Here is a 12,189-nt window from a genome sequence, read left to right on the forward strand (position 1 = left end):
TTTTTTAAATATTAGCAAGGGTTATTATCCAAAAGGATGTCATACTTTATTATGCTTACAATTTTTTAACATTGGGTTTTCTAGAATGTGAAGACAAAAATTAGAAAATGCATACAGCATTTGGATAACTGTATATAAAGTGTGTTTAATATCATTGACCATCCCTGTAAAATTAAATATTTCCAGTGTTTGAGCAAAAAATAGATTTATTATACCTTTTATCTCCAGGATGCTACTTCTACAACAGGTGTTTTTAACTACAAGTATCTTCTAGTTCACCTTCAAGAGGTTCTTATCAGTTTTTTCTTCAAAACTTTTTACTTAAATTTTGGTCTTTGTGGTGATCCAGATTTTCCTGTTTTTGTAGAAGCTCGGAGTTAAATTCCTTTTATGTGGAAGTGAGTGTATTTTCAATCACTTCTTCAACATTTGGATGTATAGGTCTACATCTACTATTATTTGTTTTTGGCTTTTATAAGATATTCACATGAAAGAGGTAATCATGCAAAAGAAAATTATGTTAATGAGCAGTGTCTGAAAACTTCTAGTTATCAATACAAACTAGACTTAAATTTATTATCTCAATAGACTTAATAGCACTAATAAAAGTACTTTTGTTAATAAATATTTTGGTAAGGATTCTTAAGCCTGGGTTGTAATAGGAACATGATTTGTCAACTAAAAAGATCTCTAAAATATTGAAACTTTTTATATTAATTTTTAGTAGATTATGGATGTCATTACATTATCACAGGATGATTTAATAAAGTGGCTGAGTAATAGAAGACATGTTTACTAAAGCAGCGGACATTACTTTGTAATAATGCTACAAATAAAATGCATATTTGCATAAAAACAAATAAAAAATTGTATGTAAAAAATAAGCTTGTTATTTGCTGGTACATATACAGTTCAGGTATGCATACATTTTTATTAATTGAAAAGAAATAAAACTTGTATTAATAAACACAAAACATGGAAGAATATTCTCATCATAAACTGACTGATGAGTTACATGGCAGTTATGAGGATTTGATTTAATATCTTTTACAAAAATAATACAAACTATTCACTCCATTACTATATGCCCAACTAAAAATTACAGTAAATAACATCCTTATTTGTAGTTACATCTCATCTATGTGTATGAGCTTATGCATTAGTTTGTGTTTAAACATAAACACAGAGATACCTGAAGAACTTTGTTTTTTTTATTGTTGTTGAGTAGGATTTTACTTGTATACATAGTCATTGATCTTATTAAGCCTATTGGTCCCATCAACTGGATAAACTGATATATGGACAATGGCTCACCAGGTTTTGGGAAAAAAGGACAGTATCTCACCTGTTTATTTATATTTTTATTACTTTTTTCAGACATCTTTAAAGTTTGTTTCAAACTGAGAATCCAATTAGGTAGGTAGTTTGGTTATTGTAGCTTGCATTTTTCAATATGAGAAATTACATATTGTTGTAAAAAAAATGACACTTTGCACTTTGTTGCATAAAACCAGTGTCTTGTTAGAAAGAATTGGTTATATTTCAAAAAAACCGTTGTCAAACACATTTTTCAGTCGAATACATGAGACTGAAACTTTAAAAAAGATTGGAAAATGTAAGAGACATTTATACAAAAAAGTTTTATCTTAACACAGAAAAGTGTGAAGATTCATTTCATATAAAGAAAAACTTCAAACAATTTCCCACAGTTGAAACATTGTTCAGAAAATTTAAATATTTATAAAAATCAGAGAAATTGTGATGGTTGGTCGACTTCATTTGATTACTACATTAAAGTACTATAGTTATAATTTTTCACAAAGTATGCATCTTATGCATTATGAAAGTTTTGCAAAACTATTTATGAATAGGAATGCAACATCAAAAGTCAATTTGTTTTAAAGTGAGAGTTTGTAATCATGAAAGTGAGACATTGTCTTGAATCCAGATAAACTATTTCTTTGCAAATAATGTTTTGATATCATCAGCTTTTTTATGTAAACATTTAATAGTGTAGTTTTATAAACAGATATATTAAGACTATGATTTGGTCTTTCTTCAATATCATTTGCATGTAATTTGCAAAGTTGAAATAAAGACCTGGGAATTTTTTTTACATTTAATTGTGAATTTAAGTATGTGTAAATTCAAGTTGGTGATCATACCAATGTTTTATTGTAAACTCAGTATAGATGTGCTTACTATTAAAAATATTCTATGAAGTGAAAAATTTATTAATGATCTGTAGAGATGGTAGAAGAATGGTATTTACACATTCATAAATTTCTCTTAAGAATATCTGGGTATGATACAGAAAATAATCAGTGGTTTGATCAGAAAATATAGAGTAAACCTGAATGCTCTGTCTTTTTATTGGCTGAGGTTCACAAAGAAAAGGACTAGCCAAAATCTATAACAGAGCAAAATAATATTTATTGAACACAAACTTTTTATGTATATGTGGTGCCTTTGCTTGAAGATTTAGTAAGCTCTCAGTGATGGCATGGCCAAGCGTAGAAGGGGCGCGACTCGTAATCCGAGGGTCGCGGGTTCGCGCCCGCGTTGTGCTAAACATGCTCGCCCTCTTAGCCGTGGGGGTGTATAATGTGATGGTCAATCCCACTATTCGTTGGTAAAAGAGTAGCCCAAGAGTTGGTGGTGGGTGGTGATGACTAGCTGCCTTCCCTCTAGTCTTACACTGCTAAATTAGGGACAGCTAGCACAGATAGCCCTCGAGTAGCTTTGTGCGAAATTCCAAAACAAACAAACAAACAAGCTCTCAGTGAAGTAGAAGAAAACTGTGAAATTCTGTCCCACAGCAAAAAAACATTATACACAACACAAGCATATACTAGTTGTATGGTCCAACTGACAACTAAAAGAGGTTGTATGCTAAAGGTATCACCTGATTTCTCATTGAAAAAGGTTTCTATTTTTATATTGTATGTTAAGCTATACAGACACAGCAATAAAATATCACATTATCGTGTGTAGAGGTTAATGAAAAATTTCAGTAAAGGAAACAAAGGCTTGAATTTGAACTAGTTTTGACATATTTGTGCATCTTTTTTAGTCTCAGTTGTCTTATGTCAGAGAAATTGATCAGTGACACAAGTCCAGAACTTAAATCTCCTTACAGATATAGGTGATGAGAAAGCTGTTTAGTCTGAAGTGTTGAAATTACATGGGCTTTTGATTTAGCAACTTTAAATGATATACATTCATGTAGCTATTCCTTTTCTATAAAATTCTTGTTTCCAATCTGATGATCAGAATCTGTCGTGAATGAAAAGGGCATTGTGTATTTGTCCTGTTAACAGACTTTTGTATGAACATGTTTTCTAGTTTTACATACATAACCTTTCTCACAAGTTCACATGTTAAACTACAAACACCTATTTTTTATCTTCAGATGTTTTGTTTGGTGTTAGGATACATTTGATGTGATTATAAAGTTATTCTTCCATAATATTTTCTCTAGGTGCTAAGTGTTACTGGTGTAATTTGAAAATAGCAGTGATATTTTTTATATCTTATTAAAGCATTGTCAGATAGCATATTCTATAAGTTTCAAGAGAAAAACTGGAGAAATAATAATGTTTTATCTGTTTAATGTGGGATGAAAAGAAGGGAGCATGACTTAATGAATTTGTCAGTGTAGAGGCTTGGTTCTGTGTATTTTCTGGTTATGAAAATATCCAAAAAAGTGTATTTTATCCCATTACACTGTAAAGGTGTTTAAGAATATTGAAAACATTTTCAAATCACTTTTTTCTATTTGGCCATACAGAAAGTATGTTATAATCAAATCAAAACCATGGAACTTGCAAAAGGTTTACATGTTTATGAGAGGAAGTAATTTACTTTCAAAATGTTTATTAATATTGGAAAAAGTGAACTTCCATGGCAATACCATATTTTTATCCCAAATATGTACTAATATAGATAAATACATTTTTTTTGTTTTTACATAGATTTTTATGGGTGAGAAAAATGTCGGTATGTAACAGGCAAAGATATGTTTAGTTTAGATAACTTTTTTTAAGAACTATGAACTCTTAAAATCACTTTCAAATATACAAACACATTAAAAATAACTTTCAGCAAAACAATACCTAAAATTAATCAACAATGCATTTATGTTATATCATGTGAACCCGGTGATAAAGATTATGCAGATGAAATGTTGACAAGATTTTCTGAACACTGAAAAAAAGGGGGAGAAACACAAATCCCATTTTTCTTTGTATGAGGGCTTCTGGCCACCAATTCAATAGGAAACAAGGAATCTTTTTATAAAATAGATTACATAAACAAAGAAATTATCAGAAGTTCCTTACCAAATTTCTGCCTAATTTCAACACCTAAAGCTAAACAGCTTCCTAACCTCGTATCTTTAACAGAATTTGATGTTTCTGGATCATGTAGGTGTTGTTGACCAGTATTTCAAAAAAGACAATAGAGACTCAAAAATGTGTGAAAACTAGTTTCTCTAGTTCTAAATCTAATGATAGATTTTCTATTTGCTGTGATTTTACAGAAACATTTCTCATGTGAAGGATGTCATACTATAGAAAAATAAATACATATGCATATACAAAAGTTTTGAAAATATTTTATATGAGCTTCACTGAAATATGTTAATAGAAAACACCTAGTATGTTAGTAATGTGGCTTTAAATACCTTGGACATTCCTTTGCCAGTTTTTAAAAAAGTTAGAAAAGAAATATATCAAAATTAATCAGGGAAGAAGCTAATTTTGTGTCTATAGCTATGCCATTTATTTGGTTATAAAGATTCTCATTGAATGGAAATTTACACTTACCAACAGCTATTTCTTTTGAAACCATGTATTTTTCCTTTGTTTACAACTTAGTTCTGCATTAAGTTATATAGTTTTTTCTAAAAGAGGTGCCACTCTACATTAAAGATAACACAATAAACCTTATAAAAGTATAAAAAAATTTTAAAAAATGTATTATTATTTATAGTGAATTTTCTCTAAAAATTTGATTATATTTGAAATAGTGATTCATAGTTTACTTCCTTCATGTACTTTGGGAAGTCTATAGCAATTCTAGGATGATTTCCTGATGGTTTGGTATTTAAATACTCTGAGTTAATAAATAAACCTTTCTTACTTTTTACATTTTAGCTCATATCTTTGTTATTTAAATTCTCCAGTCTTTGTATGGTTCTTGATTAAGTTTGACAGACTAAGTTTATCATTTAAGAATTAATTGGTATTATAAGGTCGAATTAATATTCTAATTTTGGTATTCTAAGGTAGAATTTGAACCAACAGGTGAGTTACCAAACCATAATAATAGGAAGTTTGTCAAACTTTAATCTGAAGTGTAAATAACTTTGGTTCTATCAGGAAAAAGGCTATGCAAAATATTTAATCAATAACATCTTTGTTGACTTAATAATGATGGCCGTGTTGTCCATTTACTTGGCCAAACATTATTGCTGTAGATTAAAATACTAATATTGACTTCTTCTTTCTGTTTTTCCAACAGGCTTGGAATTCTGTGGAACAGGCTACAGGAAGAGAAACAACACCATTTGATAAACATCGTGATGATATTCATGGTGTAAGCTTTGTTTTGAATTATACTATAAAATAAGTTCTGTAACTGCAAGAATTCAAATTAACCCATGCCATTAGGGAAATACTTTTCAAGGTGGTGATGACTAGCTACCTTCCGTCTAGTCTTACACTGCTAAATTATGGACAACTAGAGCAGATAGCCCTCGTGTTGCTTTGCGTGAAATTCAAAACAAAGAAACCAACATTATTAACATGTAAAGAAACATTTACGATCAACTTAAAAGAATCGGCTAGAAAGCCACCAAGGAATGATAGTAGGCATGTCTTTGCCAAAGTCTCCGATTGTCTGTGGCAAGTTTAGCATAGTTCGAGTATTGGTGTAAGAATATTGTTGTTACATATTATATTAAAATTTGATATTTTTCAACAAGATTGGTACACAATTTTCATTTCTCACACAAAGATATTTTATTATACGAACAATACAAGTTGTAATAACGGATATTACAAAAAAGATTTATATACAATAGTTTTACAAATTTACAGACAATACTGAGAAGTATATCCAGTTTAAAACAATATTTTTTTCGACGATCCAGGTCCACGACGAGCAAATTAATTCTAAGTTGATAATGTCGCACCTCGCTTAAGTGGCTAACCTGGTTAACCTTACAACACTTATAAATTTGTGCCCCCCGTTAGTACAGCGGTATGTCTCCGGATTTACAACGCTAAAATCAGGGGTTCGATTCCCCTCGGTGGGCTGAGCAGATAGCCCTTTGTGGCTTTGCTATACGAAAAACACACAAACACACACTTATAAATTTGCTTTTTGCCGACAAAGGTATTTAATGCTCTTGTAGAAATGCAAACGTCATAAGTTAATTCGTTGAAGTTAAACGGTTTCTAATTAATGTTCGAAATATATAAACCTTTTTTGTCAAATTATGAAGTTTCACAAATAATAAGCGTTAACCACAATTATAGCTTACGAGACTTATGGTATAGGATCTTTAGCGAGATTCTAGAACGTTTAATAATGTTCGAACACGTTAGCGTTTTCGTAAAAAAACTTGTTGATTCTTACTATCACGAATCTTTGAAAAATTTATAGAACAAGCTGGACTTGCACAAAACACATCCAACAATATTCGTCAAACGCCTAAAAACTGCTGAAACAAATGTAGGGGTTAAATTAAATGCGTAACGATAAATCCGTAACAGTATATTTTTGTTATAATATTTAGGTCAAACCGAGCAAAGAGCCACAAAATCTACAGGTTCAAGAGTCTAATGTGTGGAAGAACCAGTGCAGCAATTTCTCATTGTTAGATTAAAGTAGACAAGAGAAAGTGAAGACATAATACTGACCTTGCTGTTAAAGTACTGGAGATTGATTGATTAGTGGTCATGTTATTGGAATATAGAAGATGTTGGGTTTAAAGTAATATAAACTGTACTTAAATTAACAAATTGAACAGTAGGGTGGATACTGTCAAGAACGAGAGATTTAACAGTGTGTTTTGACTCCTTAAAACATATTTTCTCTCACAAACGTGAGAATGAAAATGCTTAAAAGTGTCAAAACCCAAATCACAAGTACCTTGTAGTTGAGCAATGATAATCAAAATTAGCGATCGTTTGATCGTATCTTAATATCGCGTGTATAAACACACATATTAGTATCAAAATCAGAAAAAGCAACTAAAACACTTAAGAGTCGAAATATAAATTCAGTTGGAGTAAACGGTGACAAAATGGAATTTATGAATGTCAAAATAACATAGAAGTTGAAACAGGGGCATAGCCAGAAATGGCCATTGATTTTTTTTTAAAATTTGAATGCTTAATGCAAGCGCCGCAGGTGCGAAGCCATGGTAGGGGTCCAGGGGCATGCCTTCCGGGAATTTTTTCAATAAAAACATAAAAGAAAAGCCTCAGTTATGCATTCTGAGACCACATTTTTGGCATATTTCAGAATGGCACATTGAGGTGTTTGTCTTATTTTTTAATCATTAACAAATATATAGGCCTATATATATAATATATAAGTTAAAGTTATCAGGCCCAGCAAAGTAGGCCTACAGTCCTGTCATCAACATATAAAATATAGTCACTCAGGAGAGAGCAAAATACTAGTTCTATTGGCGCCATCTATAGTGAATGATAAACAATCTTTAAGGGGAAAATATGATTCTGGTCCAATATTTGTTGGTGAAACTGATGAGGAGCCCATCAATAATGATGGGAATTTTCGGGCAATTTTGTGCTACAGGGCAAAGGGTAATGCCAAGCTTTCAGCAAGCCTTAAGAGTACAAAGAGGAATGCTAAGTATCTGAGCCCTCAAATTCAAAATGAAATCATCAGTGCCTGTAATACTCATGTTCTTGATGCTTTGGTCAACAGGGTTAATGCTGCAAAGGGTTTCTCAATATTCGCTGATGAAACAACAGATATTTCAGGCATTGAACAGTTTTCGCTGTGTGTTAGATATTTGCATGCCAATGACAACTCTGTTGCAATGAGAGAAGAGTTTTTGCAATTTATACCTGTTCATGATGTGACAGGCATAAACTTGGCTGTTGTTATCATAACCAATCTGACAAAATATGGCATTGACATGGCTTACCTACGAGAATAAGGGTACGACGGTGCTGCCTCTATGAGTGAGAAATTCAATGGTGTCCAGAGACAAATAACTGATAAATTTCCACTTGCACTCTATATACACTGCAGTGCCCATTCCCTGAATTTGGCAATTTCTGATGCTTGTAAAGAAGTTCCTCTGCGAAATTGCATGGGAGTAATTTCTAGCATTGAAAACTTTCTCAATACATCTAAACGAAAGCACGTTTTGACTCTTTCGGTGGAGAATAAAACACCTGAATCGAAAAAAAAGTTTGAAAGGTCTCTTCCCCACCCGGTGGGTTGAGAGGCATGACTCAGTCATTGTGTTTCTAGAATTAATCCATGCAGTTGCAGATGCCCTTGAGACCATATCAGGTTGGCAAGACAGAGATTCTGCTACGCAAACCAATCAATTGTTGTATTCTATAACACAGCCAGAATTCGTCATCACTCTACTTATCATTGTAAATTGTTTTTCTTTAGTTTACCTCTGTGCAACTTACTGCAGCAACAGAACATTGATTTAGGTGCTGCGATGCATCACGCAGAAATAATGGAAGATTTAATCCATTCACTCAGAAATAATACAGTGAATGAATTTAACAACATTTTTTGTGAGGCTCAAACTCTGTGTAGTTAGCTTCAAATTGACATAATAATGCCAAGGCAGGCTAAAAGACATGTACCGTGCTAACCCACAAGCCACTAGCCCTAAGGAGTACTTTCGTATTGTTGTATTTGTACCATTTACTGATCACTTTCTTTCACAAATATGAGACCATCTGTCTAGTCACAAAACTCTCCTTACAAACTTCGTGTCTACTACCATCAGGATCTACCACAGAACGGTCAGAACCTACAGCACAACAATATGACCAAATTAAGAGTTGGTCAATATATACAAGGCTGACATTGACAGCACTTCACTAGCTGCAGTAGGTAAACTTAGGGTTGGTACAAATCACTTGCGAACAACAAACCAAAAAATGTCATAGATGCATTTGCAATGTGCAATACAGAAATGTTCCCAGTCATTTCTAGACTTGAAAGTTTTTGCCACGCTGCCTGTGCCAATGAGCTCAGTGGAGCGTTCGTTTTCAACTCTCAGAAGACTCAAAACGTATTTGAGAAATACTACCGCTAAAGATCGATTGAATGGCCTGGCCTCATTATACATTCACCGTGATATTAAAGTTGAACCAAACTGTGCTGTAGATGTCCTGGCAAGAACGAACAGGCGTTTGAGCCTTTCATAGATATTCGATTGTATTTCTCTAGCTCTGACAAAACTTGCTGTATTGAAAGAGTGTTCAATCAGAAATTTGCATTTTACCATTTATTGTGTGAAATTATCTGACATGCAATCACGGATCTTTATGAAACTTCACAGGTGGCAACGGAACTTGTCTAAAAAGTATGGGTCCATGGCTACGCCCCTGAGTTGAAATTGTAGAAAACCTGACAAAAGAAACAATTCCAAACAATAACTTGTTCATCACATAAACAAAGGTCATTTAACTGATAGGCAATGAATATAAAAGAGTAAAGTAGTGACTAACAAGTGAAAACTAGAATATATATATATTATTGTAAACAGTAGATATTTAATAATTTTGTCAAATTAATAAAGTATTAGTTACATTAAATAAGTTTAATATACAAAATTTGTAAGGTGTGAGTTGTAAATGTTCTGAACTACTCTCTGTTACCGGTATAAACATAAGATTAATTATCGATTTGCACAATTCACAAACTTATTTTTTCCATTCCATTTTTCTGTTGAAAAAGAATTCTGGTTAAAAATTAAAAAGCATTTGATTAAATAAACTATATTTGTCACACAACGTAACACACTTAACTTTAGAAACAAAATAAGTTGAGTAACATAGAAACAGTTTTTAATAATTAAGCAGTCATTATTCTTGTGGTGATGGCTTCGAACGTTAATGTATGTGTTACCTGTCTTCTACTTTTAAAGTTATACAAGTCCAACCACATGTTAGTTTTCAAACAAAACCCAACACTAAACAACCGGATTTCATATCAGTGAAACTTTTGTGTAGCTTTATATTTCAGTACAAGGAAACGAACAAAGCCAGTTGGAAAAAGACAGTAGGTGCATAACAATGTGCGTTATTACTGATAAGATGTACAAGTGTACAACGTAAAGCCTGTGTTTTGAAACAGGTGTCACCCACCTTCAATGCACGTGCTATTCTGCATGGTGTTCATACGGTTGTACATGTTGTCTGCTAACAATATACTATAATTTTGCATACCCTGAACGAAACAGCATGAAACAAACATTTCTCAAAACAACAGTGACTTATACCCAAAGGACGATGGTGGTTACTCATGGTTAAAAAAAAAAAAAATCACTTTCTGAAAATGTTGCATAAAACACGAAGATAACGTATCCCGTTTCAGTTGGGTGGATCTACACTGTTATCCATTAGTGAAGTGTAACTTAAACGAATTAAGGATGAAAGTATTCGAAATGAAATATACAAGTACAGATGTCTAGGGTACAGAGAAAAGTGTAATAACATAACCATTAAATACACACTTGTTCTTTGATTATAACAAGTACCAAATAACATTTCCATCATATATATAGGACTACATTCACAGTGACTGTATGTTAATGTACAGGGTGGCCCATAAGTCCCAACCCATCCATATGTTATTATGTTACATTTAATTACGCATACGTTATAATACTAATGATGAGTTGAAGGCAGCTGTTACCGCGGCATTTGGAACAATAACCCTTGCTATGTTGAGGAAAATGTCTCACAGAACATGGCGTCGCATAATATTATGCAGCGAGAATGATGGATACATAAGATATATGGATGAGTAGGGACTTACGGGCAACCCTGTACAATCGCCTGAAAGCAGCAGGTTTCAGTTTTTATAACACTAAATTTCAAAACGTGACCACAGCGCAGATAGCTTGGATGCAACTTATGGCTTAAGCTAACAATATATATTAATTACAGTTCAGTACAGATTCTTTCAAATTCAACTTTAAAACTTCAAATCTTATACCACACATTTTGTCTTTTTTGAGGTGTGTATAAGACAAACACATCTGAGACTACACAGCTTCACTCAAAGAAGCCTTCCAACAATGAATATAACACGTTTTGACGTATAAAATAATGAAAGATGCTTTTCATGTTTTGACATCCAAAATAATACAAAATGCCTTTCAACGATGAATATAACATGTTTTGGCATACAAAATAATGAAGATGCCTCTCAACAATGAATATAACAATTTGAATTAAAATAATGCATGAGCTGAAGCTTACCTTTTCAGTAGATAATAAATGATCAATAAAACCTAAGTGTAAGCAATAAAAATGTTTAGTAACAAAATCAAATAATAATATTATTGCGATATATGTTGTGTCCACAGCAGGAAATTCAGCTCTGGATTTTTTTAATATTGTAAGCCACTAAAGTAACTGATGGTCCAAGGGGGAACAACTGGTTCAGTAAATGCTATATATATCCGATTCTATCAGTGTTAATTTAAAATGTAGTTTAATATGTCCTTAATATATGTTCCTAAAATTAAACCAAATGAATAAAATATAACTTTAAAAAATAAATTAGGAAAACCATGGCCGGAATGTTATGAGAAATATAATATAGTAGGTATAAAATGAGACTAAGAAATTAATTGAATAAATCATGAACAATCATTGATGAATAACACTGCACAACAATTTTTTTGAAAAGTTTTGCTTCCTGAAAAGTTCTTGCTGATTGCAACAGGTACCTGGTGGTTATGCATAAATATAGTTTTGGCTTTGCTTCATCACGTAGGAACTTTGAGAAATAGTTAACTGTTTACAGGCAATAACGTATTTAATCGCATTTATGTATCTAATACGCTAAGTTCAACATAATTAAAAGTGTTTTGCTCCTGATTTTCGTTTCTATTCAATGTCCGGTGCATCACGTTGCAGTGTCCAACAGTAGTCAGCAAGCATT

At 32.3% G+C, this 12,189-nt stretch overlaps 1 protein-coding gene across 1 annotated transcript in view; it reads left to right on the top strand.

Moving 5' to 3' along the window:
- The window catches only part of LOC143254935 (apicoplast pyruvate carrier 1-like), a 55,872-nt gene that overhangs the window by 2,380 nt on the left and 41,303 nt on the right, over positions 1–12,189 (top strand). The gene's annotated exons all lie outside the window — the stretch shown is intronic.

This window comes from Tachypleus tridentatus, chromosome 7 (assembly GCF_004210375.1).
Source record: "Tachypleus tridentatus isolate NWPU-2018 chromosome 7, ASM421037v1, whole genome shotgun sequence".
Lineage (NCBI taxonomy): Eukaryota > Metazoa > Arthropoda > Merostomata > Xiphosura > Limulidae > Tachypleus > Tachypleus tridentatus.